Source organism: Choloepus didactylus, chromosome 2 (genome assembly GCF_015220235.1).
Source record: "Choloepus didactylus isolate mChoDid1 chromosome 2, mChoDid1.pri, whole genome shotgun sequence".
Taxonomy (NCBI): Eukaryota; Metazoa; Chordata; class Mammalia; order Pilosa; family Megalonychidae; genus Choloepus; species Choloepus didactylus.
The window spans coordinates 109,896,335-109,924,151 of record NC_051308.1 but is presented as its reverse complement, the minus strand read 5'-3'; the positions used below and the strand labels follow the sequence as shown (position 1 = coordinate 109,924,151).

Genomic DNA, 27,817 nt, shown 5'->3' with positions numbered 1-27,817 from the left:
GGGGTGTTTCCAGCGACGCGCACACGCCAGTGTCGGGCGTAGACAAAAGCCTTTTGTGCACCCACAGCTAATTGTCCCGGAGCTGGGAAGGCGGAGCTGTGAGAGAAGGGGGAAATTGGCATGCCCCATTCAGCCATCCTGACAGTAGACTGGGAACGCACCTACAAGCCCCAGCGGCCCAGAACTTCCCTTGAGGGACGGTGCGCACTTGTGACATAGCACAACCTTCTCTAAGCAGAGGCCCTGGAAGGGCACAGCTTAGAAGAGGGACCCACTCGGAAATCCCAGGGACCATATGCCAATACCAAGGACTTGTGGGTCAGCAGCAGAGACGATCTGTGGTGAGACAAATGAAGGTTTAGACTCTTGCAACAGCCATAAATTTCCAGAAACACCTGGGAGGTCTGATTATTAAAGCTGCCCTCCCTCCCTATCCACTCAGACACAAGCCCCACATTCAGGGCAGACAGCACCAACAACACACCCAAACTTGGTGCACCAATTTGACCCCATAAGAATCAGACCCCCACACACCACAAAGACAAAGCTGGGGAGAACTGACTTGAAGAGAATAGGTGACTCACAGACGCCATCTGGTGGTTAGAGAAAGTGTACGCCACCAAGCTGTAGAGCTGACAAATTAGAGATTCTCGTCTTTGAATAATCCTACATATCCTAAAAGAACCCTATCAAGTAACGCAAATGCCAAGAGGCCAAAAATAACAGAAAATTTTAAAGCATATGAAAAAACCAGATGATATGGAGAAACCAAACCCAAACACCCATATCAAAAGATCATAGGAGACAAAGTACTTGGAGCAATTAATCAAAGAACTAAAAATAAACAATGAGAGCATGGCACAGGATATAAAGGACATGAAGAAGAGCATGGCAGAGGATATAAAGGACAAGAAGAAGACCCTAGAAGAGCATAAAGAAGAAATTGCAAGAGTAAATAAAAACAGATAATCTTAGGGAAATAAAAGAAACTGTTGACCAAATTAGAAAGATTCTGGATACCTATAGTACAAGACTAGAGGAAGCTGAACAAGGAATCAGCAACCTCGAGGACCACAGAATGGAAAATGAAAGAACAAAAGAAAGAATGGGGGAAAAAAAAAAATCGAAATGGACCTCAGGGATTTGATAGATAAAATAAAACATCCAAATACAAGAATCATTAGTGTCCCAGAAGGGGAAGAGAAGAGTAAAGGTCTAAAAAGAGTATTCAAAGAAATCGTTGGGGAAAACTTCCCAAACCTTCTACACAATATAAATACACAAAGCATAAATGCCCAGCGAACTGCAAATAGAATAAATCCAATTAAACCCACTCCAAGACCACATTCTGATCAGACTGTCAAATACTGAAGAGAAAGAGCAAGTTCTGAAAGCAGCAAGAGAAAAGAAATTCACCATATACAAAGAAAACAACATAAGACTAAGTAGTGACTACTCAGTGGCCACCATGGAGGCGAGAAGGCAGTGGCATGGCATATTTAAAATTCTGAGAGAGAAAAATTTCCAACCAACAATACTTTGTCCAGCAAAGCACTCCTTCAAATTTGAGGGAGAGCTTAAATTTTTCACAGACAAACAAATGCTGAGAGATTTTGCTAATACAACTCCTGCTCTACTTCAGATACTAAAGGGAACCCTACAGACAAACAAAGAAAGGAAAGTTAAGGAGAAAGGTTCAGTACTAAAGAGATTCAATATGGTTCAATAAAGGACATTAAGAGAGAGTGGGGAGAACTACATCTCACAAACATAAATCAAAGGATAGGATGGCTGATTCCAGAAATGCCTTCACAGCAATAACGTTCAATGTAAATGGATTAAACTCCCTAATTAAAAGATATAGATTGGCAGAATGGATAAAAAAAAATATGAACCATCAATATGTTGCATACAAGAGACTCATCTTAGACACAGGGACACAAAGAAACTGAAAGTGAAAGGATGGAAAAAATATTTCATGCAAGCTACAGCCAAAAGAAAACAGGAGGAGCAATACTAATCTCAGACAAAACAGACTTTAAATGCAAGGTTGTTATGAGAGACAAAGAAGGCCACTACATACTAATAACAAGGGCAATTCAACAAGAAGAAATAACAATCATAAATGTTTATGCACCCAATCATGGAGCCACAAAATACATGAGACAAGCACTGGCAAAACTGAAGAATGCAATGGATATTTCCACAATAATTGTGGGAGACTTCAACACATCACTCTCTCCTATAGACAGATCAACCAGACAAGACCAATAAGGAAATTGAAAACCTAAACAATCTGATAAATGAATTCGATTTAACAGACATATATAGAACATCACATCCCAAATCACCAGGATACACCTTCTTCTCTAGTGATCACGGAACGTTCTCTAGAATAGACGATATGCCAGGACACAGAACAAGCCTCAACAAATTTAAAAAAATTGAAATTATTCAAAGCACATTCTCTGACCACAATGTAATACAATTAGAAGTCAATAACCATCAGAGACTTAGAAAATTCACAAACACCTGGAGGTTAAACAACACATTCCTAAAATAAATGGTTTATAATGTATAATGTAGGGGAACTAATGATAGAGAGCAAGTAATGAAGGGGGAACTATAACCCATTAAGAATAGATAAGCTATCGTGGGTAAATTTAACGTTCTGGGAATGCCCAGGAATGACTATGGTTTGTGAATTTCTGATGGGTATGGTAGGAACAAGTTCAAAGAAATGTTGCTACATGAGGTTATTTTCTTGGGGTAGAGCAGGAACATGTTGGAAATAAAGTAGTTATTTTAGTTCAGTTGCCTTTTTCTTACTCCCTTGTTACAGTTTGTTTGAAATTTTTTTTATTGTGTATCTTTTTTTAATTGTTTTTTGATACAGTTAATTTAAAAAAAGGGTTAATTAAGAGTTATTGACAATCAATGCAATATATGATACTGGAGTGGATCTAAGAATGGAGGAGAAAAGCTCAAAGGGGGCATAAGGAAAAATTGAAACATAAAATTTAAGCTTTATATCCATATTAATTTTCTTGAATTAACTGCAGTTAAGTTAATGACATAAGTGAATACCCTTGTTCATAAGAAATGTACATGGAAGCGTTATGAGTTCAAGGAGTGTTATATATGCAATCTGCTCTCAAATGTTCAGATGATGATAAAAGAGTAGACAGATAATTGATAGAAAGATAACGACATAGTTGAAAGAAAGAGAGGGGGGAGGGAGAGAGGAAGGAAGGAAGGAAGAAAGAAAGGTGCTGCAAAGGTAGCAAAATGTAAAATTGGTAGATGCGGATATCTGGGGGTGGGGGGTGTTGGAGTTCTCTGTATAGGGTTTGTATTGTATTTGCAACTGTCCTATATGTTTGAAATTATTTCAAAATTAAAAAAAAAAAAAAAAAAAAAGAGCCAGTACCATAAAACTCCTAGAAGAAAATACAGGGAAACATTTTCAAGATCTAGTATAGGAGGTCACTTCTTAGCCTTTATACCCAAAGCATAAACAACAAAAGAAAAAAAAACAGATAAATAGAAACTCCTCAAAATCAAAAGCTTCTGTGCCTCAAAGGACTTTGTCACAAAGGTGAAGAGGCAGCCAACTCAATGGGAAAAATATTTGGAAAACACGTATCTGGTAAGGGTTTGATATTCAGTTTATATAAAAGAAATCCTATAACTCAGCAACAAAGGAACAAATAACCCAATTATAAAATGGGCAAAGGATATGAATAAACATTTCTCCGAAGAGGAAATACAATGGCTAAAAAGCACATGAAAAAAATGCTGATCTTCCTTAGCTATCAGGGAAATGCGAATCAAAATCACAATGAGATATCATCTTACACCTATAAGAACAGCTTTGTTTTATTAAACAAAGAGGAAATTACAAATTTTGGAGAGGATGTGGAGAAACTGGAACATTTATCCACTGCTGGTGGGAATGTATAATGGTTCAGCTGCTGTGGAAGATAGTTTAATGGTTCCTCAATATTGAGTTGCCCTATAACCCGGCAATTCCACCACTCAGTATATACCCAAAAGATCTGAAAGCAGTGACACAAACAGACATTTGCATACCAATGTTCATAGCAGCATTATTCACAATTGCCAAAAGATGGAAACATTCCAAGTGTCCATCAACAGATGAGTGGATAAAGATAATGTGGTATATACACAGAATGGAATATTATGCAGCAGTAAGAAGGAATGAAGTCCTGAAGCATGTGATAAATACGGATGAACCTTGAGGACATAAGGCTGAGTGCAATAAGCCAGACACAAAAGGATATATAATGTATGATTTCACTAATAAGAACTCCCTAAAATATGTAAACTTATCTTAAAGTGTAGAATATAGGGGACCTAGAGATAGAAGCTAGAGAAGGGAGAGTGATTACTTAATATGCTAACAAGGTTGAGCTTAAATGAATGGAAATGGATACAGGAGATGGTAGTTCATTGGTGGGATTATAAGTAATAGTGCCATATTGAAGGTGAACGTGATTGAGTGGGGTTGTTTAAAGTCATGTACCTCATCAGTTAGCACTACAAATATAAGTGAGCTCTTGCATGAACTACTTCGAAGGTATGACACTTGTACAAAGAGTTAGTAATGGAGTGGTATACAGTGCATGCTCTGGACTATATTTAACAGGAATACCTCACGAGTACTACACCAATACTGGGGATAAATAATTGGGGGGTGGTGTATAAGGGTTATAGGGTATTTGGGGTTTTCTCTTTGGTGTGGCTGTATCTATCTGTTATTTTTATCTTTGGAGCAAAGAAAATTGTCTATAATTGAGAGTGATGATGACTGTACAACTAAATGAGGATACTGTGAGACACTGTTTATTTTGGATAGAATATATGTTACGTGAATCTATCTCAACAAAATCTGCAGACTCCAAATAAACAGATTCAAGTGCTAGAGAAAATGTGGAAAGAGGTATACCTATTCAATGCTGGTAGGGTAGCAGAATAGTGCAGCACCTCTGGAAGGTACTGTAGCAGACACACAGGAGACTGACTATAGGGTTGCATATGATCAGGTAATCCCATTACTAGGAATGAACTCAGAAGAAGTGAAAGCAGGGACTCGAAAAAACACTTGCACACTGATGTTTATGGTAGCGTTATTTACAATAGCCAATGGATGGATGTGGTTGAAGGGTACATCGACTGAGGAGCAGAAGGGAGAACTGTCGAGTATATATACGACAGAATATTATGCAGCTACAGAAAGAAATGAAGTAGAGAGGAATGTAACGAGGTGAATGAACCATGAGATTATGTTGAGCAAAATAAGCCAGTAACAGAAGGAAAAATATTCTATGGTCTCAATGAGAAAATATTTCTAAGAAAATTAGGGCCTAGACTGTAAGCTCTTACAGCACTCACATTTATTCCTGAGTTTTAAATGTTATTTCTAAATTCTGAGATGCTGTGCTCTATGTGTATAACCTGGTATTTCCCTGGAACTTTAGGTACCTGTGACACCTAAGACTCAGAGTTCTGCAGCTCTGAAGGTCAGCATTACTCCATACAGCATCTCTCAAAGAAGCTGAAAAAGAGGTCGGACTTCAATTAGAGAAATGAATGAAGCTGAGCAGGTTGGAACTAAGGTAAATCAGAATACAGGGTAAAGAATGAGAATGTCTGTATTTTAAATTTTCACCTCCTGTGTGAGACCAGAGGAATAGATGTTTATTTTGTACAAAATTTATATTTGCTATAGCACACAATCTAATTTAACCTAACTGACCAATTGATTTAAACAACCTAAAACATGAAGTCTAGAATACGAAATAAGATCTTGTAATTCTGTATAGCTTAATGTAATAAGCCGATACATACCAGAATATGTTGAGCAGATAATACAAGAGTATTTGTAAAGTTCCTTGAGGGACTGGAGAAAAAACATGGAAGTATTATACTTCCCCACCTGAGAAATACCTGATACTCTCTCAAGCATTACGGACTCCCACTTTAATAAGCCAAGCCTTCAATCTTGAGACCTGCTCTTATGAAACTTATTTCTGCAAGGGGAAGATAAGCTTACCTATAATTATGCCTTAGAGTCACCCCCTGAAAAATTCTTTCGTTGCTTGATGTGGCCTCTCTCTAAGCTCAACTCTGCAAATAAACTCTTTACCCTCCCCCTCTATGTGGGACACGACTTCCAGGGAGTGTTTAAGTCTCCCAGGCAATGTGGGATATGACTCCCAGGAAGGAGCCTAGCCCTGGCATTGTGGGAATGACAATGCTTTCTTGACCAAAAGCGGGGAAAGAAATGCATCAAAATATGGTTTCAGTGGCCAAGAGATTCCAAATAGCGTCGAGATGCTATTCTGGAGATTACGCTTATGCAAGCTTCAGCTAGATAATGCAAATTGTCATGGTATGCCAAGTCCCAATTATCAGTATTCCTGAAAACCCTAAAGAATATCCAGGGCTCTAACTGAGACTCCATAAAAGTTTTATTCACTAAGTTTATTTTTCAGAAACTTAAAACCTCCAGATTGTTCCTATGCCAGATAAGCCCGGAAACCCAGAGGTACCAGTCTCTCCAAGAACATCAACCAGCTACATCCCCCTCTCCCATTAATGTTGACACCCCTTATCAACACAAAGAAGTTAGAATGGTCATTGCCCAAATATCCCTGAAGTTTGAGAGAATGATCAAATAAGAGGGAGGAGTTATAAGAGAAGACAGGATTTAACACTTGCCTATGAATCATTATATAGACATTTCTTTTTAGTCTCTAATGCATTGCAACAGCTACAAGGAAACACCTGAAATTGTGGAACTGTAACCCATACCATATTTTGAAATTTCCTCCATAACTTTACTTGTTAAACTGTAGCTTGGAATTTATCACTTTTCTGCATATGTGTTATGTTTCACAATAAAAAATGTTAAAAAAAATATCTCTAAGCCATCCATTATCATGTGCCATTATCACATGCCAGCCCTTCTGCTCACTGGAAATACAATACTGAACAAAGCCAACCCAGTTCCTAAAGTTATGAAGCTTACAGTCTAGTGAGAAAGACAAACATTAAACAAATAATTATACAAATGATTATTTACAATTTTACAAAAACTTTGAAAACCATGAATTTATTTTTACAAGTTTTCCTAATGTCAAATAGACAGCTGGTATGCTTCAATTTCCCAAGTCCACAAAATGTTTTTAAATCAGTATGCCAATTTATTATTTTAGAATAGGTGGTACATCTAACTTGAGAATCTGAAATAATCTACACAGGGCACTTCCTTTCTCATAAAGATCCTCAGGAAACCAAATGACCAACTAATCAAAACACTGACTAGTGAATATAAAACAAAAATAAAACAATTCACTATTTTTGAGGACTGATACACTATTCTTTACTTTAAGCATATATGGTACTCAGTACCTGGAAAACAAGAACATCTCATACCTATGTAAGTTCCATTTTCAAAGTAGAATATTTTATAGCTTAAACTATATGCCTTAAGACTTCTTTCCAATAAAATTATTAGATTGTCAAAGACAAAGACTGTGATATAATTGTTCTAACATCCCCTACAAGGAGTGTAAGTAAAATGTCTAGTACAATGAATAGGTATCAATAATAAATACCAATAATTTATCATTTATTATTAGCATCAAGAAATCCTTGCAAATTGAGTAAACTCCTTAGTTTGTTAACTACTCTGTTCCACCACACAAACAGCTGAAAGAGTAATCTTCCAAACATTTCATTTTGACCATGCTTCTTGCTGTCCACCAATTCACATCTTAACAATACACAATGCCATTCAAGGCATTTCATTACCTGGTTTTATTTTTATTTCATAATTGGACCCTAATATTCCCATTATTCTACTATTCAAACTTGTTTATCCTTATTTCTCAATGCACATCCTTTATTTTAGTCAATTCCGTTTTCTTCACTGACCTGATTCCAACAAATATGTTCATTTCCTCTTCTGTGCCATGCGCTTTCTCCCTTTAACAGTACAAAGTCCTACATTTCCATTATGGTTTCACCATCCAAAAGTCCAAACAACTCTGAAAACCAAAAGTTATCTCATAAGGCACTAGTGGAAAAACCTGACCTGAAGCCATTTTAGTCTTAATTATCATAATTTCTGAGAATTTTCATACATTTCAGTGCAGAAATAATGAATGCTACTCCAAGCACCACAGTGGGGAGTTCACCCAATCTGTATGTTACCTATCTAAAAGCAAAACAAATAAACAAAAATACTTCAGGAACCAAAGGTTTTATATAACGGATTGTGGCCCTATATTCTTATATATATATATTCTTCCCTAAATATCTATTATCCATATGGAATCACACTTTGGGCAATAAACTTTTTTTCCCTTGCTCCACATTTATTGGCTACATCCCCAGACTATAATTAAAACACAAGCTTCATGAGGGTAGAGACCTCTTCCAGCTTGTCTACCAATGTATCCCTAGTACCCAGAATGGAGAATAACACATATTTAAGTACCCAATACATAGCTGAATGAATAAATTTCAAGGTCCCAATAGCTTCTAACACAAAGTTTGTCTTATAGAAAATGTTCCTCCTTTTCTATTTTATCTTGTGTTACAAGAAATCTACATATGATTTTTCTTAATTTCACCATAAAATGCTTCAAAATCATATCTTACAAACCCTCCATCCCTGTACCATCAAGGTCAGTCTAAGAGAAACAACTATACTATCACTGGTCTCTTTATATTCTTGACCACCAACCTCAAATGGACCCTTAGTGCTGCTGTATATTCCCCTCCACTCTACGACTCTTCTAGACAAATGTTTCATACCATACAATTAGAAGAAACTTCCACAAGCTCCCACCATGTTACTACCCATATAATTGCATCTGTTCCTAAAGATTCTGCCTTCCGTCCTATCTTAACATAGAAAGTGTCTCTACTCATTAACATGGCCAATCCCCCCTTTACTTGAGGGATAAATCCTACCACCCCTGACTTCTCAAGAACACTGCTATGGCAACTATCCCCTTTCTCCCCACATCATCCACTTACCACCTTTCCTTTAGATAATGCCTAACAGCATGAAATCATGCTACACTATCTCTCATCTAAGGAAACCCCTGGTGACCCCACATCTTCCACCAGCTTCCTATTTTTCTGTTCCCCTCTACAACAAAACTCTCTGAAAGACTTGTTTATACTCCCTTTTTCCAAATCCTCTCTTCCTTTTCCTTTTTTCTCTTGAACACACTAATCACTGGTCAAAATCACCAATGATCTCCATATTGGTAAGTACAAGAATCAATTCTCAGTCCTCTTAGCTTACTTGATCTTCAAACAGAATTTGACACAGCTAAATAACCCCTCCCTTTCTTCACTTGACTTCCAAGCCTCTTCTTGATTCTTTACCATTAGTGTCTACTCATCCTTAGTCTCCTTTTCTGTTTCTTTCTTTTTTCCCTGATGCTGGATTGCCTCAGGGCACTTGAACCTCTTCCCTTTTCCATCTCCATTCACCTCCTAAATGATAAGAAGCAGTGTTTTGGCTTTAAATGCCACCAACACTGATGATTCCCAATTATCTATCTCCAACTGAGACTTCTTCCTGGAACTTTCGGTTCATATCTAAATGCCTACTTGACACATTGATTGGATATCTAATAAATAGGTATTCAATATTAACATGTCTAAATCAATTGACATCCCTCTCCACCCACTCACCCTCAAATCTGTTCTTCTCACAGGCTTCCTCATCTGAATGAATGGCAACTCTAGCATTCCAGTTTTTAAGGCAAACATTTCAAATCCATCTTTGACTCTTTTCTTTCTCTCTTATCTCACATATCCATTTGTCAGCAAAGTCTATCAACTTTACCTTCAAAATATATGCAAAAGCTAACCATTTCTCACTATGGATTACCACTCTAATCCAAGGGACCATAATATCTGACCTGGATTATTCCAACAGCCTCCTAACCTGGTTCCTTGTTTCAGCTGTTCTATCTCTTATAGTCTTCCAAACTCAGCAGCAGGGTGATCTTCTTAAAGCAAGAGTCAGATCATGTCATTTCTTGGCTCAAAACCCTTTCAATGGCTAACTATCTCACTTAGAAGAATGGCCAACAGGGTCCTACATAATCTGCCCTGCAACCAACCCTTGAATTCTCTTATCTCCTACCAGTCTTTCGACTCAGTTCGAAGAAAGAGGGGAAGGGGGACACAGGTCTCCCTTGTGTTTCTGAAACACAACAAAAATACTCCTGTGCTAGGGCCTATGCATTTACTATTATGCCTGACAAGAACAATGTTTCTACTTCCTTCATGTTTTAGCCTAAATGTGACCTTATGGAAGAGGAACCTTATATAAAATGGAAAAAACACCCATCTCGCTATTCTCACATTCTATTGTTTTATTTTTCTCAATTGCTCTTCTCACCACCTGATACATATTTATCTACTACCTGTATCTTTCCAATGCAATATAAATTCCACCAGGAACAGATTTTTCTCAGTTTAGTTTACTGTTATATCCCAGCAGCTAGAACAGTACCTGGAATATAAATATTTGTTGAATTAATCCCATGCCATATGTGGGTTATTTCTTATTAGCGTTTTCTTATTAATTAGTCTCTTTTTTACTTTTTTTTTCTTTTCCCTTTCTTGTTTCCTAATCTTGGACATCAGAGAGGTGAACTGAACTATCTACCATACATCTTGTTGAATACTGGTTAAAACAGATCTTTTCTGGAATAAAATCAAACATTTTACAATTTTACATAAAAACTGCTTTTACATCCCTACTTACAAGTACACACATTTTAAAACTGTCCTAAAATTTTTGTTTTCAGTAATCAAACAATTCCAGAAGGAAATCTTTATATATTTAAATGCAAAGTACAATTTCTGCATTTCTTCCAAAAAGTTTAAAGCATTTTTTACCTGCACTTATTCACTTTTATATATTCCAGTGATGGGTTTGAGAGAGAATGGTGTTCTTCATTTTAAAAATGGGAAAAACTGAAGTCAAATGATACAGATTATTTCATAAATAGCAGAACATCAATAAACTGAAGAATTAATTTTATAACATGAATCATCCCACTAAAAATCAATGTAAGAGAAATATTTACATTTCCCTAATCTAACCAAAGAAGAAAAAGAACATATGCCTAAGGGCATGCTTTGTGAATCCATTTAGGCAGTGAGACTGCAAAATCTTGACTGGCAAAGTTCACATACTAAATTTAAAGTATTTCGAGTAAATATAAATCCAAATTCTGAAGACCCTTCACAACAAAGATTGTTTTCTATCTGTTGAATGTAAGCTGCTGGAAAAGCTAGAATGTTGTTTTTGAAATTTCACTGCAATGTTCTTTATGAATGATATTCTTTCTGCTTTTGCAAAGACAGCTATATAATCTAGATTCCTCATCCAGGGGGCAAGAATGTCATGTTGTTACATAATCTATACTGGCTTCTATTACAATATATTAACTTTTAATTTCAGTCCTAAGGAGAAACAGATCTAAGACTGTCAGAATCTCCTTGCTCAAAGAGGCAAATTCAACATTCATCACAAATACAATATTGGGATTTATGTTTTCAAACCACTGAAACAATCAACAATATAGTCCAACTCATTACAGCTGTGAACAGACTTTAAAAAATTACCAATAACTGTAACTCATAACATTCTTTGAAATTTGTTCTCTAACTACTTGTTAAATTGTTCTTTGAAAGTTATCACTGTTCTGTATATATGTTAAAGTTCACAATAAAAAATGTATTAAATAATTATCCATTACATTAGTAGGATATATATTACGTCAACACAAAGTATGATAATCTTATATGTTGAAAATGTATGTAAGTTTCCAGAATAAATAAAAATTTATAGTGATATATGAATGCCTCTTATGTATATTTGGCAATATGCCACTAAACACCTATGCAATACAAATAGGAACTTTTGAGCAGGTATTACTCAAACTTGTTTTCCACCTCCCATACTAATCCCACATTCAAGAAACAAACAATGGGTCATACAACAAAAATTAACATGCTGTTTTTAATACAGTACTCTGACCTGTGAGATACAGAACCACTTTGGAAGAAATCATTCTATATGTAGATACCATGTCTCACATAAGGGGTGGGTAAGGAATAGACACAATTTGAATACTATATAGCAAGGCAATATAAAATCAACTAAACTGTATTTGTTTAAATAAGGACTACTAGTAATGACTTCCTATAGTCATTCGGCAATAGTAAGCTCCATGTAATTAAAATACCTAATACTTAATGAGGTCTTAATATGTGCAAACTTTTATGCTAAATGTTTTACATGTATTATCTCATTTAGGCCTCATAATCGCCAAGAGGAATTACTATTCTCTTTTTGGAGATGAAAAACGGCTTACAGTCAAGATGAGGCATAACCAGGTCTGTCTGGCTCTTCTTAACTACTATGCTATGATGCGTTCCAAAGATAATTTTCAGTCCTGATCTTACTATTCCTCTCTGCTACATTTGGCATATTTGCTGCATTTAAAACTCTCCCTTGGCTTCTATGATGACACATTCTACTGCCTCTACCAATTCCCTCAGTTTCCTTCATGGCTTTATCACACAATCCACCCCTTCATTTACACATTCATTCATTCAACAAATATTTTCTGAAGGCCTCAAAATGTTTTGAGAATTGTTACAGGCACTTCAGATATAGTGATAAGTAATACAATCATGGTCCTTGGTCTCATGAACTTTAATTTCTAGAGGGGGTGGTGGATAAATGACTAATCACATAAATTTAACCTATAATAAATATGTTTATAGCCTATAATAAATACGATTAACAAAAGCACTTGTTACGGGTTGAAACTGTATCTCTCCAAAACATATGCTGAGTCCTAACCCTTGATATCTGTGAATGTGACCTTATTTGGAAGTAAGGTCCCTACAGATATAATCATACTGAATTGGGATAGGCCCTAATCCAATATGACTGGTACCCTTATAAGCAAAGGAGAACAGACACAGACACAGAGGAAAGATGGCCATGCAAAGAGGGCAGGAGAGAATGGAGTTATGTTGCAATACGGCAAGGAACACCAAGGATAGCCAGGAACTATTAGAAGCTAGGAAGAAGCAAGGAAGGAGCCAACAGACAGAGCACGACCATGGTAACACCCTGATTTTGGGCTTCTAGCCTTTAGAACTGTGAAAGAATAAATTTCATTGTTTTAAGCCACACAAGTTTCTGGTACTTTCTTCTGGCAGCCCTAGAAAACTAATACAGTGCTACTATGAGACAGTATATGAAGAGAACTTGGAGAACAGGGAACCTATACCAGAGAAACATTTAAGCTGAAACCCAGGTCTGAATAGGAAATAACGAGGCAAAAAGCTGGGTGAAAAATGCTATAAAATCTGTGTACAAACTCTAAGATGGGAAAAATTAACCGTAGTTTAACTAAAGGGGTTAATCTCCACAGCACTTGGATTGACTGATAACCCTTCGCAGACCCACAGCCAAGAGACACCATGCCAGGGACTGGTGGTTGAAACAGACAGACAAGCACGGAAGGGAACAGCTTTCCACGACCCATCAGCCATTCTGGCAGTTAGCTGGGGAGATATTCCTTTACTGCCCTGTGGCCAAGAGTTTCCTTGAGGAAATTTGGGATTTAGCAGGTTTGTGATAGCATCCGCTCTTCTTCCACACAAGCCAGCAGTGTGCACAGCCTAGAGGAAAGGGCACTGCCCAGAAGTGCCAGGAGCCCTCCCTCAATCCCAGAGCCTTGTGGATACATGGCAGACAGGGATTGCGGGGCATCTGAGTTGGAAGGTGAGACGCATAGCTCTGAAGCCCCAGAGTACTCCACCGGCAGCCCCGGAATGGCCAGGACCACTGTCCTGGAGGAGACTTGCTACGAAACTGCAGGGTACGACCCCAACCAAAGGGCTGAAAAATAGGTGCATTGATTGGACTCCACATGGTTTGGACCCTCTCTCAGTGCACAGATGAAGTTGGTGGACAACTAGTTTGAGGAGAAGAGGTGGTTCAAGAGTGCCATCTACTGGTAGGTCAGGGAAAGTGCACTCCACCAAGCTGTAGCACTGCCAAATTATACATAGAAGTTTAAATAATCCAGCATATCCTAAAAGAACCCCATCAAGATACACAAATGCCAAGAGGCCAAAAACAACATAAAATTATAAAGCATATGAAGAATCCAGAAGATACAGATAACCCAAACATCCAAATTAAAAAGCCAGACTCTTGGGGATGACTGTATAGCAGTGTAGCTTGCAGGGGGTGGCAGTGTGATTGTGGAAACCTTGTGGATTGCACTCACTTTGTCTGGTGTATGGATGGATGACTGGAGGAATGGGGACAGAGATCAAATGGAAATGGGGTGGGATGGGGGAGATGATTTGGGTGTTCTCTTTTACTTTTATTTCTTATTCCTGTTCTGATTCTTTCTGGCATAGGGAAAGGGGTCTGTTCTAGTTTGCTAATGCTGCCAGAATGCAAAACACCAGAAATGGATTGGCTTTTATAAAAGGGGGTTTATTTGGTTACACAGTTGCAGTCTTAAGACCATAAAATGTCCAAGGTAACACATCAACAATCGTGTACCTTCAGTGGAGGATGGGCAATGGTGTCCAGAAAACCTGTTACCTGGGAAGGCATGTGGCCAGTGTCTGTTCCAAAGTTCTGGGTTCAAAATGGCTTTCTCCCAGGATGTTCCTCTCTAAGCTGCAGTTCCTCAAAAATGTCACTCTTAGTTGCTCTTGGGGTATTTGTCCTCTCTCAGCTTCTCCAGAGCAAAAGTTTGCTCTCAACGGCCATCTTCAAACCGTCTCTCATTTGCAGCTACTTTCTCAGCTTCTGCGAGTTCTTCAAAGTGTCCTTCATGGCTGTAGCAAGCTTGCTCCTTCTGTCTGAGTTTATTTAGTGCTCCAGTAATTTAATTCAGACCCACGCTGAAAGGGTGGGGCAACACCTCCATGGAAATTATCGAATTAGAGTCATCACCCACAATTGGGTGGGTCACATCTCCATGGAAACACTCAAAGAATTACAATCTAATCAACAATGATACATCTGCCCACAAAAGATTACATCAAAGAAAATGATGTTTTGGGGGACATAATACATTCAAACCAGCACAGGGTCAAAGGTGCACTGGGGTGATGAAGGCACAGCTGTGTGGTGGTGCTGTGGACAGTTGATTGTGCACCATAGATGACTGTATGGTACGTGAATGTATCTCAATAAAATTGAATTTAATTAAAAAAAGAAGCCAGAGAAAACACAGAACTTGGAGCAATTAATCAAAGAAGTACACACAAACACCAGTGTCATGGCTCAGGATATAAAGGACATAAAGAAGACCCTAGAAGAGCATAAAGAAGAATTTGCACGTGTAAATATAACAACAGCAGATCTTATGGGATTAAAAGATACTGCTGATCAAATTAAAAATATTCTTGAGAGGACACGGAAGAAGATGGGGACACAGAGAGGAAAGGAAGCTATGTGTGCCCCCTGGAACAACTAATAAACAACCAGGAACAACTAAAAGAATCTGGAATAACTGCGGGGGGGAAAACATGACTGTCCACTCATCATATACCAACCTGAACTGGGAGGAATGCTATACCATCCTTTGAAATTTGCTCTATAGCTAGTTGTTAAATAGCAGTTTGAAAGTCTTCAACTTTTTGTATATAACCTATATTGCGTAATAAGGAAAGAACTGAATCTGTGGAACTGTAACCCAAAACAATTTTTGAAGTTACCTATGTAACTGCTTGCTGAGCTGCACATCAAAAGTTAACACCTTTCTGTATGTATCTTATATTTTACAATAACAGAAATAGCTGAAGTTGTGGAACTGTGACATCCTTTGAAATTTGTGCTACAACTACTTGTTAAATCATACCTTGAAAGGTAGCACTGTTATGCATATGTTAAAGTTCACATTAAAAACTGCACTGAAAAAAACTAAACAAAACAAAAAAATTGTCATTTGGCCTCCACTAGAATTTAAATTCCTTGGAGAAAGAGATGTTTGTTTCTTTATCTGTGTACCCAGGACCAAGAACACTGGCAATAGAATAGACTCTCAGTATAATTGTTGAGTGAATTAACAAAATCTCTCTAACAGAGTTTATTTTCAAATGTCAGGATTTTTGCCAAACCTGACTAATACATCTAATATAATGAACCCAAGTCCAGGAATTACACGGTACCAAAGTCACCATTTACTGGGAAATAACGTGAGGCTAAGTTCATGTTATCATACAGAATATATGCAGAATTGCTGGAATAAAAAATAGCTGGTGTAAAAAAAAAAAAAAATCAAACGTTATCAAACAAATGCAAAGAAGTCAGGACTCCCTGTAATATAATCTGTTCCCTAGAGCACAAAGCTGGTAGGCTTTAAGATTAAGTGGTAACTGCAGAGGATTAAATGTTACAATGATTATATTTTGAAAACCAAAAACTTAAAACATTTTTTCTATCAAGAAAAAAAGAACAGAAAAAAAACAGAGAAACTGGGTACCTTGGAGTGTTTCTCAAATTCTAATCACATTTTTTTAGCTTAGGTTTACTAGGTGCCAGGCTCTATGCTTAAGTGGCTTCACGTATCCATTCATTTCATTCTCACAATAGCCCTATTAGATTTTTTTTTAAGTTCATTTTATTGAGATATATTTACATACCATGCAGTCATACAAAACTAAGCGTACATTCAATTGTTCAAAGTACCATTACATTGTTGTGCATTCATCACCAAAATCAATCCCTGACATCCTCATTACCTACCACACACACAAAATAACAAGCATAAAAATTAAAGTGAAAAAGAGCAATTAAAGTAAAAAAAGAACACTGAGTGCCTTTTGTTTGTTTGTTTTCCTTCCCCTTTTTCTATTCAACCATCCATAAACTAGACAAAGGGGAGTGTGGTCCGTATGACTTTCTCAATCACACTGTCACTCCTCATAAGCTACATTTTTATAAAATCCTCTTCAAGATTCATGGGTTCTGGGTTGTAGTATGATAGTTTCAGGTATTTACTGCTAGCTACTCCAATTCACTAGAACGTAAAAAGGGTTGTCTATATTGTGCGTAAGAGTGCCCACCCTAATGACCTCTCAGCTCCTTTTGGAATCTCTATGCCACTGTAGCTTATTTCATTTTTTTTCACATCCCCCCCTTTTGGTCAAGAAGGTGTTCTCCATTCCACGATGCCAGATCTAGATTCCTCCCTGGGAGTCATATTCCACACTGCCAGGGAGATTCACTCCCATGGGCGTCTCGTCCCATGTAGGGGGGAGGGCAGTGATTTCACCTGCCAAGTTGGCTTAGCTAGAGAGAGAGGGCCACATCTGAGCAACAAAGAGGCGCTTGGGAGGAGGCTCTTGGGCACAATTACAGGGAGGCCTAGCCTCTCCTTTGCAGCAACAGTCTTCCCAAGGGCAAGCAGGTCCTGTGATAGAGGGCTCAACCCATCAAACTACCAGTCCCCTATGTCTGTGAGCACATCAGCGACCACAGAGGTGGGGAAGCCCAATATCCCTGCATTCTCCACCAGCTCCTAAAGAGGGCTCTGCATATTTTTTTCATTTTTTTTTAATTAACTTTTTTAAATCAACTATATAAAAAAAAATAAAAAAATAAAAAAATACAATAAAAAAACATTTCAAACAAACCATAACAAGGAAGTAAGAAAAAGACAACAACCTAAGATAACTACTTTACTTCCAATATGTTCCTACTCTAGCCCAAGAAAATAACCTAATATAGCAACATCTCTGTGAACTTGTTCTTACCATACCCATCAGAAATCAACAGACCATAGTCATTCCTGGGCATTCCCAGAACATTAAATTTACCCTTGATACCTTATCTGTTCTTATTGGGTTATCATTCCCCCTTCCTTAATTGCTTTCTAACACTAGTTCCCCTACATTCTACATTATAAACCATTTGTTTTACATTTTTCAATGTTCACATTAGTGGCAGCATATAATATTTCTCTTCTTGTGCCTGGCTTATTTCGCTCAGCATTATGTCTTCAAGGTGCATCCATGTTGTCACATGCTTCACGAACTCATTCCTTCTTAAAGCCGCGTAGTATTCCATCGTGTGTATATACCACATTGTATTTATCCACTTATCTGTTGAAGGACATTTGGCTTGTTTCCATCTCTTGGCAATTATGAATAATGCTGCTATGAACATTGGCGTGCAGATATATGGTCGTGTCACTGCTTTCAGATCTTCCGGGTATATACCGAGACGTGCAATCGCTGGATTGAAGGGTAACTCTATATCTAATTTTCTAAGGAACTGCCAGACTGACTTCCAGAGTGGCTGAACCATTATACAGTCCCATCCTCTCCAGCATTTTAGTTTCCTGTTTGTTTAATGGCAGCCATTCTAATTGGTGTGAGATGGTATCTCATTGTGGTTTTAATTTGCATCTCTCTAATAGCTAGTGAAGCTGAATATTTTTTCATGTGTTTCTTGGCCATTTGTATTTCCTCTTCAGAGAACTGTCTTTTCATATCTTTTGCCCATTTTATAATTGGGCTGTCTGTACTATCATCATTGAATTGTGGGATTTCTTTATATATGCAAGATATCAGTCTTTTGTCAGATACATGGTTTCCAAAAATTTTTTCCCATTGAGTTGGCTGCCTCTTCACCTTTTTGACAAATTCCTTTGAGGTAAGAAACTTCGAAGCTTGAGGAGTTCCCATTTATCTATTTATTCTTTTGTTGCTTGTGCTTTGGGTGTAAAGTCTAGGAAGTGGCTGCCTAATACAAGGTCTTGAAGATGTTTTCCTACATTATCTTCTAGGAGTTTTATGGTACTGTCTTTTATATTGAGATCTTTGATCCACTTTGAGTTAATTTTTGTGTAGGGTGTAAGGTACGGGTCCTCTTTCATTCTTTTGGATATGGATATCCAACACTCCCAGCCCCATTTGTTGAAAAGACTGTTATGTCCCAGTTCAATGGCTTTGGGGGTCTTATCAAAGATCAGTCGGCCATAAATCTGGGGGGTCTATCTCTGAATTCTCAATTCGATTCCATTGATCAATATGTCTGTCTTTGTACCAGCACCATGCTGTTTTGACAACTGTGGCTTTATAATAAGCTTCAAAGTTGGGGGGTGCAAGTCCTCCTACTTTGTTTTTCTTTTTTAGAGTGTCTTCAGCAATTCGAGGCATCTTCTCTTTCCAAATAAATTTGATTACTAGCTTTTCCAAGTCTGCAAAGTAGGTTGTTGGAATTTTGATTGGGATTGCATTGAATCTGTAGATGTGTTTGGGTAGAACTGACATCTTAATGACATTTAGCCTTCCTATCCATGAACATGGAATATTTTTCCATCTTTTAAGGTCCCCTCCTATTTTTTTTAGTAGAGTTATGTAGTTTTATTTGTACAGGTCTTTTACAACTTTGGTTAAGTTTATTCCTAGGTACTTGAATTTTTTAGTTGCTATTCAAAATGGTATCTTTTTCTTGAGTGTCGAATTTGTTCATTTCTAGCATATAGAAAACATTACTGACTTATGTGCGTTAATCTTGTATCCCACTACTTTGCTAAATTCGTTAATTAGCTCTAGTAGCTGTATTAGATTTAACTAACCACATTTTCTTGATGGGCAAACAGGCTTGGAGAAGTAACCAAAGATCACAAAGCTAGTAAATGAAAGAACTTGGATGGAACCCAGTCTTCTGACTCCACATCTACTACTGGGTATCCATCTGAAAAAAATGAACTGAGACCTTTATATCTGAATATCAAGTCAAAATGGATTGTGACCTAAATGTAAGAGCTAAAACCATGAAACTCTAAGAGATTATTGTTGTGACCCTGGGTTACAAACCCAAATATGATACCAAACACATGACCAATAAAGAAAACATTTGACAAACTGGACTTCACCAAAATTATGAACTTTTGCTTCTCAAAAGATACCATTAAGAAAAGGAAAAGAGACAAGGAGCAAAGATGGCGGCATAGAGAGGAGTGGAAGCTAGTTAGTCCCCCTGGAACAACTAATAAACAACAGAAACAATGAGTAAATAACCTGGAATAACTGCGGGGAGAGAAACGGGACTGTCCACTCATCATACACCAACCAGAATTGGGAGGAATGCCTGAGAAAGTAAAAACTACGGACCCAAGCCGAGAGCCCCTCCCTCATGGAAGCCTCACAGTGACAGAGAACAGCACTCTCTGAACAAGCAAATATACCTCAGCCCAGCTCCAACTGGGGTTTTAATGTTGACCACTCAATACAGACTGCGAACCCCCAACAAGCAGACAGAGGCTCTTGGTAACGACTGACCTTGGAGAGTCAGGGGATGTATGTGTCTCAGGATGGGAAATCCAAAGGATCGGGTGCTATCTGGCCAATGGGTGAACGTAGGGGCTTTCTGTCCCTTTCTCTCTCAACCTGGGTGGCTCAGTGGAGAAAGCCTCAAACATTTTTGGCTTTCACATAAGGACACATAAGGGCAAATGTTGCAGGGTCTCAATGATAAGAACTAATTATAATATGTAAACTCACAGACATGAAATATAAATTACCAAGATATAGAATGAGGCTAAAGAATGGGGAGAGGTTGCTTAGTATGAGTAGAATGTTCAACTAGGATGAACTTAAACGTTTGGAAATGAACAGAGGCAATGGTAGCACGTTGTGAGAATAACTAACAGTGCTGAAAGGTGTGTGAATGTGGTGGAAAGGGGAAGCTCAGAGTCATGTATGTCATCAGAAGGAAAGTTGGAGGTTAAAAGATGGGAATGTATAAAACAGTAACCTTGTGGTGGGCAATGTCCGAGATTAACTGTACAAATATTAGAGAAGTTAATAATAAAGGGGTATATAGGGAAAAATATATACCAATTACAAACTATATACTACAGTTAGCAGTATTTCAACATTCTTTCATAAACAGTAACAAATGTACTATACCAATACTATGAGTCAACAATGGAGGGGGGGTGGTTAGGGATATGGGAGGATTTGAGTTTCCTTTTCATTTTTTTTTTTTTCTTGTTTGACTTTATTTCTTTTCTGGAGTAATGAAAATGTTCTAAAAATTGAACAAAAATTTTCAACAATTAATTGTGGTGATGGATGCACAGCTGTGTGATGGTACCGAGGGAAAATGATTGTACATTTTGGATCTTTGGATAATTGCATGGTATGTAAACAATCACAATTAAAAAAAAAAAAAAAAGCAAAAAAAAGCAAAAAAATAAAGAGAGCGATGTAAGTGCTGAAGAAAATTTGGGGAGAGGGATATACCTAATCACCATTGGTGGGGGAGTAGAATAGTGCAAGCCCATGTGGAAGCTTAGTATGGGGTTGCCACATAGTCCTTCATTCTTGTTACTAGGTATATACTTGGAAGAACTAAAAAGAACAAATGGACATGTGCACAGTCAGGTTTACAGTGGCAGTATTCAAAATCCACAGTGGACGGAGGTATTTAAGGGTACATCGACTGATGAACAGAATGGCAAACTGTGGTATATACATACCATGGAATATGGAGCGACTTAAAGAAGGAATGAAGTTGTGAGGTAGGCAAATAGATGAATGGACATTGAGGAGAGTATGTTGAGTGAGATAAACCAGAAATGAAAAGAAAAACATTATAATGCTTCACTAATATGGACTAACTATGATTTGCAAACTGAGAACTGCATCTGAGAGTAGAGGTTATCAGGGAAAGGCTTATGATAGAGGTTCCTAGACTGTAAGCTCTTACAGCAGTTACATCTATTCCTGATTGTAATGGCTATTTCTAAATTCTGAGATGCTGAGCTCTTTGCCTATAACCTGGTCAGTCCTTGGAAATTTGGGCATCTGAGTATTACCTGAGACTTAGAGCCAGAGTCCAGCAGCTATGAATGCCAGCATTACTCCATACAGCAAATGTTAATGAGTCGGAAAAAGAAATCAGATTTCAATTAGATATACGAGCGAAATGGACTTGGTTAGGACTACAGTAAATCAGTCTAAAGGGTAAAGGACAACACTGACAGTGTTTTAAAACTTCAACTTCTGTGTAAGACAAGAGAGATGTTTATTAGGTGCAAAATCTATATTTTTTTTGTAGCACACTATGTAATTTAACTAATATGGTCAGTTTATTCAAATACCATAATTATATGGAACTTTGAATAGGGAGAGAAATTTGGCTGGTTTGTATACATTAGTGTAAAGCCCCAATACATCCCAGAATAATTTGGGCAAAGAATAAAAAAACATTAGAAAACCTCCTTGAGGGACTGGGGGAAAATGAGGGACTGGGGGAAAATGTGGAACTAGTAAACTTCCCCACCTGGGGAATTACTGATATTCTAACAAGCATTGGGGACTACCAATTTGAAAGACTGAGCCTTAGATCTTGGGGCTTGCCCTTATGAAGCTTGTTACTGCAAACGAGAGGCTAAGCCTACTGAAAACTGTGCCTAAGAGTCACCCCTCAGAGAACTCTTTTGTTGTTCAGATGTGGCCTCTCTAAACCAACTCTGCAGGTAAACCCAGGTAGGCCCTCCACCCTACCTGGGACATGACTCCCAGGGGCGTAAATCCAACTGGCAATGTGGGACGTGATTCACAGGGATGAGCTTGGCCTTGGCATCATGAATGGAGAAAGCCTTCTTGAACCAAAAAGGGTAAGAGAAACGAAAGAAATAAAGTTTCAGTGGCTGAGAGACTTCAAATAGAGTCATTCTGGAAGTTATTCTTATGTATTCTTATATGTATTCTTATATATATCTATATATAGATATCCCTTTTGACTTTTTAGTGTATTGGAATAGCTGGAAGGATATACCTGAAACTGTTGAATGGCAACCAAGTAGCCTTGATTTTTTTTTTTATGTTATTTATCAAAACATTAAATTTTTTTTAAAAAACAAAACAAAGGAATAAGAAAAACAAATAACCTAAAATAACTGCATTGCTTCCAACATGTCCCTACCATACCCTAAGAAAATTTACAAACAATAATCCTTCCTGAGTATTCCCATAACATGAAGATTACCCTCAACAGCTTATCTATTATTCTTAGATTATCGTTCCCCCTTCACTAGTTGCTGTCTATCTCAGGGTCCGCTACATTCTACAATATAAAACATTTATTTTACTTTTTTCACAGAGTTCACAATAGTGGTAACTTACAATCTCTCTCTTTTTGTGTTTGGCTTATTTCACTCAGATATATTATGTCTTTAAGGTTCATCCTTGTTGTCATGTTTCACGAACTCATTCCTTCTTATTGCCACCCAGTATTCCATTGTGTGTATATGCCACATTTTCTTCAACTACTCATGTGCTGAAGGACATCTGGATTGTTTCCAACTATTGGCAATTGTGAATAATGCTGTTACGAACATCAGTGTGCAAATACCGTGTCACTGCTTTCAGATCTTCTGGGTATACACCAAGAAGTGAAATTGCTGGATTGAAGGGTAACTCAATATCTAGTTTTCTGGGAAACTGCCAAACTCTCCTCCAGAGTGGCTGTACCATTATACAGTCCCACCAGGAATGAATAACAGTTCCAATTTCTCCACATCCTCTCCAGCACTTGTAGTTTCCTGTTTGTTTAATGGCAACCATTCTAATTGGTGTGAGATGATACCTCATTGTAGTCTTAATTTGCATTTTCCAAATAGCTAGTGAAGATAAACATTTTTTCATTTGTTTTTTAGCCATTTGCATTTCCACCTCAGAGAAATGTTTTTTCATATCTTTTGCCCACTTTATAACTGGATTGTTTGTACTACTGTCATTGAGGTGGAGGATCATAACAAGATAACAGTCTTTTGTTATCCAAATAGTTTTTTCCCATTGAGTTGGCTGCCTCCTCACCTTTTTGACAAATTCCTTTGAGGTACAGAAGCTTTTAAGTTTGAGGAGTTCCCTTTTATTTATTTTTCCTTTCACTGCTCATGCTTTTGGTGTAAGGTCTAAGAAACAACCTCCTAATACTAGGTCTTGAAGATGTTTCCCTACATTATCTTCTAGCAGTTTTATGGTACTGTCTCTTATATTGAGGTCTTTGAATCACTTTGAGTTAATTTTTGTGTAGGGTGTGAGGCAGGGTTCCTCTTTCATTCTTTCGGATATGGATATCCAGTTCTCCAAACCCCATTTGTTGAAGAGACTTCTATGTCCCAATTCACTGGGTTTGGGGACCTTATCAAACATCAGTCTACCGTAGATCTAGAAGTCTATTTCCAAATTCTCAATTTGATTCCATTGATCAATATGCCTATCTTTGTGCCAAAACCATGCTGTTGTAAGAACTGTGGCTTGAAAGTAAGCTTCAAAGTCAGGAAGTGTAAGTCCTCCCACTTTGTTTTTCATTTTTATAATGTTTTTAGCAATTCAAGGCATCTTTTCCTTCCAAATAAATTTAATAACTAGCTTTTCCAAGTCTGCAAAGTAGGCTGTTGGAATTTTGATTGGAATTGCATTAAACATGTAGATGAGTTTGGGTAGAACTGACATTTTGACAACATTTAACCTTCCTATCCATGAACACAGATTATTTTTCCATCTTTTTAGGTCCATTTCTATTTCTTTTATTATGTAATTTTCTATGTACAGGTCTTTTACATCCTTGATTATGCTTATTCATAGGTACTTGATTTTTTTGTTTGCTATTGCAAATGGAATCATTTTCTGGAGTATCTCTTCCGTTAGGTCATTTCTAGTGTATAGGAACATTACTGAATTATGTGTATTAATCTTGTATGTTGCTACTTTGCTAAATTTGTTTATTAGCTCAAGAAGCTGTGTCATCAATTTCTCAGGGTTTTAGAAATGTAAGATCATATCACATGCAAATGACAGTTTTATTTCTTCCTTTCCAACGTGGATGCCTTTTATTTCTTTGTTTTGCTGGACTGCTCTGGGTAGCATTTCTAGCACAATGCTGAATAACAGTGGTAACAGCAGACATCCTCATCTCATTCCTGATCTTAGAGGGAAGGCTTTCAGTCTCTCATCATTGAGTACCATGCTGGCTTTGGGGTTTTCACATATACCCTTTATCATACTGAGGAAATTTCCTTCAATTCCTACTTTTTCAAGTATTTTTTATCAAAAAAGAATGTTGGATTTTTGTGAATGCCTTTTCAGCATCTATTGAGATGATCATTTCATTTTTCCCTTTTGATTCATTAATGTTTTGTATTAGGTTGATTGATCTTCTGAGGTTGACCCATCCTTGCATGCCTGGAATGAGCCCCATTTGGTCATGGTGTGTGACTTTCTTTAATGTGTCTTTGGATTCAATTTGCAAGTATTTTGTTGAAGTATTCAATTTGCAAGTATTTTGCATCTATATTCATGAGGAAGACAGGCCTGTAGTTTTCCTTTCTTGTAGCATCTTTACCTGGTTTTGGTATTAGAGAGATGTTAGCTTCATAAAATGAGTTAGATAGTGTTCCATTTTCTTCAGTTTTTGAAAGAGTTTAAAAAAGACTGGTGTCAGTTGTTTTTGGAAAGTTTGGTAAATTCCCCTGTGAAGCCATCTGGCCCTAGGCTTTTATTTGTGGGAAGCTTTTTGATGACTGATTGGATCTCTTTGCTTGTGATTGGTTGGCTGAAATTGTCCATTTCCTCTAAATTATCTAATTTGCTGGCATACAGTTGTTCATAGTATCCTCTTATGGTTTCTTCAATTTCTTCTGGATCTGCAGTAATGTCCTCTCTCGTTCATTATTTTCTTTACTTTGGTCTTCTCTTGTTTTGCTTTCCCAAGCCTAGCTAAGGGCTTGTTGATCCTTGTTGATCTTCCAATAGAACCAACTTTTGGTTTCATTTATTCTCCCTATTGTTTTCTTTTTTGTTCTCTATGTCATTTATTTCTACTTTAATCCTTGTTATTTCTTTTTTTCTACTCGGTTTAGGATTAGTTTGCTGTTCATTTTCTTGCTTTTTCAGTTGTTCCATCAGTTCTTTGATTTTAGCTCTTTCTCCGTTTTTAACATATGCATTTAGAGCTATAAATTTCCCACTCCATACCACCTTTGCTGCATTCTGTAAGTTTTGATATATTGTGGTGTCATTTTCATTCAACTCTAGATATTTAGCAATTTCTCTTGCAATTTCTTCTTTAACCCACTGATTGTTTAGAAGTGTGTTGCTTAACCTCCAGATATTTGTGAATGTTCTAGATCTTTGATGGTTATTGACTTCTAGTTTTATTCCACTCTGGTCACAGAATGTGGTTTGAATAGTTTCAATCTGTTTAAATTTATTGAGGCCTGTTTTATGCCCCAGCATATGATCTATCCTGGAGAAAGTTCCATGAGCACTGGAGAAGAATGTGTATCTTGGTGACTTGCGATGTCATGCTCTATATATGTCTGTTAAGTCAAATTCATTTATCACATTGTTTAGGTTTTCAATTTCCTTATTGGTCCTCTGTCTGGCTGATCTATCTAGAGGAGACAGTGATGTATTGAAGTCTCCCCCTTTATTGTGGAAACATCTATCGCTTCCTTCAGTTTTACTAATGTTTGTCTCATGTACTTTGAGGCATCCTAATTGAGTGCATAGACATTTATGATTGTTATTTCTTCTTGGTGAATTGTCCTGTTTATTAGAATATAGTGTTCTTCTTTGCTGCTTATTACATCCTTGAATTTAAAGTCTATTATATCTGAGATTAATATTGCTACTTCTGCTATTTTGGTTGTAGCTTGCATAGAATATTTTTTTTCCATCCTTTCATTTTCAATTTCTTCGTGTCTCTGGGTCTAAGATGAGTCTCTTGTAAGCAACATATTGATGGGTCATATTTTTTAATCCATTCTGTCAATCTATATCTTTTAATCGGGGAGTTTAATCCATTCATATTCAATATTATTACTGTGAAGGCAGTTCTTCAATCAGCAATCAGCCATCATATCCTTTGGTTTTTATTTGTCAGATGTATTTTTTCCCTCTCTCTCTTCATTTCCTTTAACATATCCTTACTAAAATTCTTCAGTTCTGTGCCCTTTTGCAGACCTCTCTCTCCTTTTTTTTAAATCATCATTTTATTGAGATATATTCACACACCACGCAGTCATACAAAACAAATCGTACTTTCGATTGTTTACAGTACCATTACATAGTTGTACATTCATCACCTAAATCAATCCCTGACACCTTCATTAGCACACACACAAAAATAACAAGAATAATAATTAGAGTGAAAAAGAGCAATTAAAGTAAAAAAGAACACTGGGTACCTTTGTCTGTTTGTTTCCTTCCCCTATTTTTCTACTCATCCATCCATAAACTAGACAAAGTGGAGTGTGGTCCTTATGGCTTTCCCAATCCCATTGACACCCCTCATTAGCTACATTTTTATACAACTGTCTTCGAGATTCATGGGTTCTGGGTTGTAGTTTGATAGTTTCAGGTATCCACCACGAGCTACCCCAATTCTTTAGAACCTAAAAAGGGCTGTCTAAAGTGTGCGTAAGAGTGCCCACCAGAGTGCCCTCTCGGCTCGTTTTGGAATCTCTCTGCCACTGAAGCTTATTTCATTTCCTTTCACATCCCCCTTTTGGTCAAGAAGATGTTCTCCGTCCCACGATGCCGGGTCTACATTCCTCCCCGGGAGTCATATTCCACGTTGCCAGGGAGATTCACTGCCCTGGGTGTCTGATCCCACGTAGGCGGGAGGGCAGTGATTTCACCTTTCAAGTTGGCTTAGCCAGAGAGAGAGGGCCAC

General features: G+C 37.4%; 1 protein-coding gene across 6 annotated transcripts in view; it reads right to left on the bottom strand.

Moving 5' to 3' along the window:
* Positions 1-27,817, bottom strand: part of ASH1L (ASH1 like histone lysine methyltransferase) — a 337,510-nt gene that overhangs the window by 273,073 nt on the left and 36,620 nt on the right. Inside the window, exon 2 of one of the 6 annotated variants that reach the window (XM_037825774.1) lies at positions 7,963-8,075. The exons of the other annotated variants lie outside the window; for them this stretch is intronic. The gene's annotated coding sequence lies outside the window, so the exon portion shown is untranslated. The remainder of the gene's footprint in view (positions 1-7,962; positions 8,076-27,817) is intronic. 6 annotated transcript variants of the gene reach the window in all.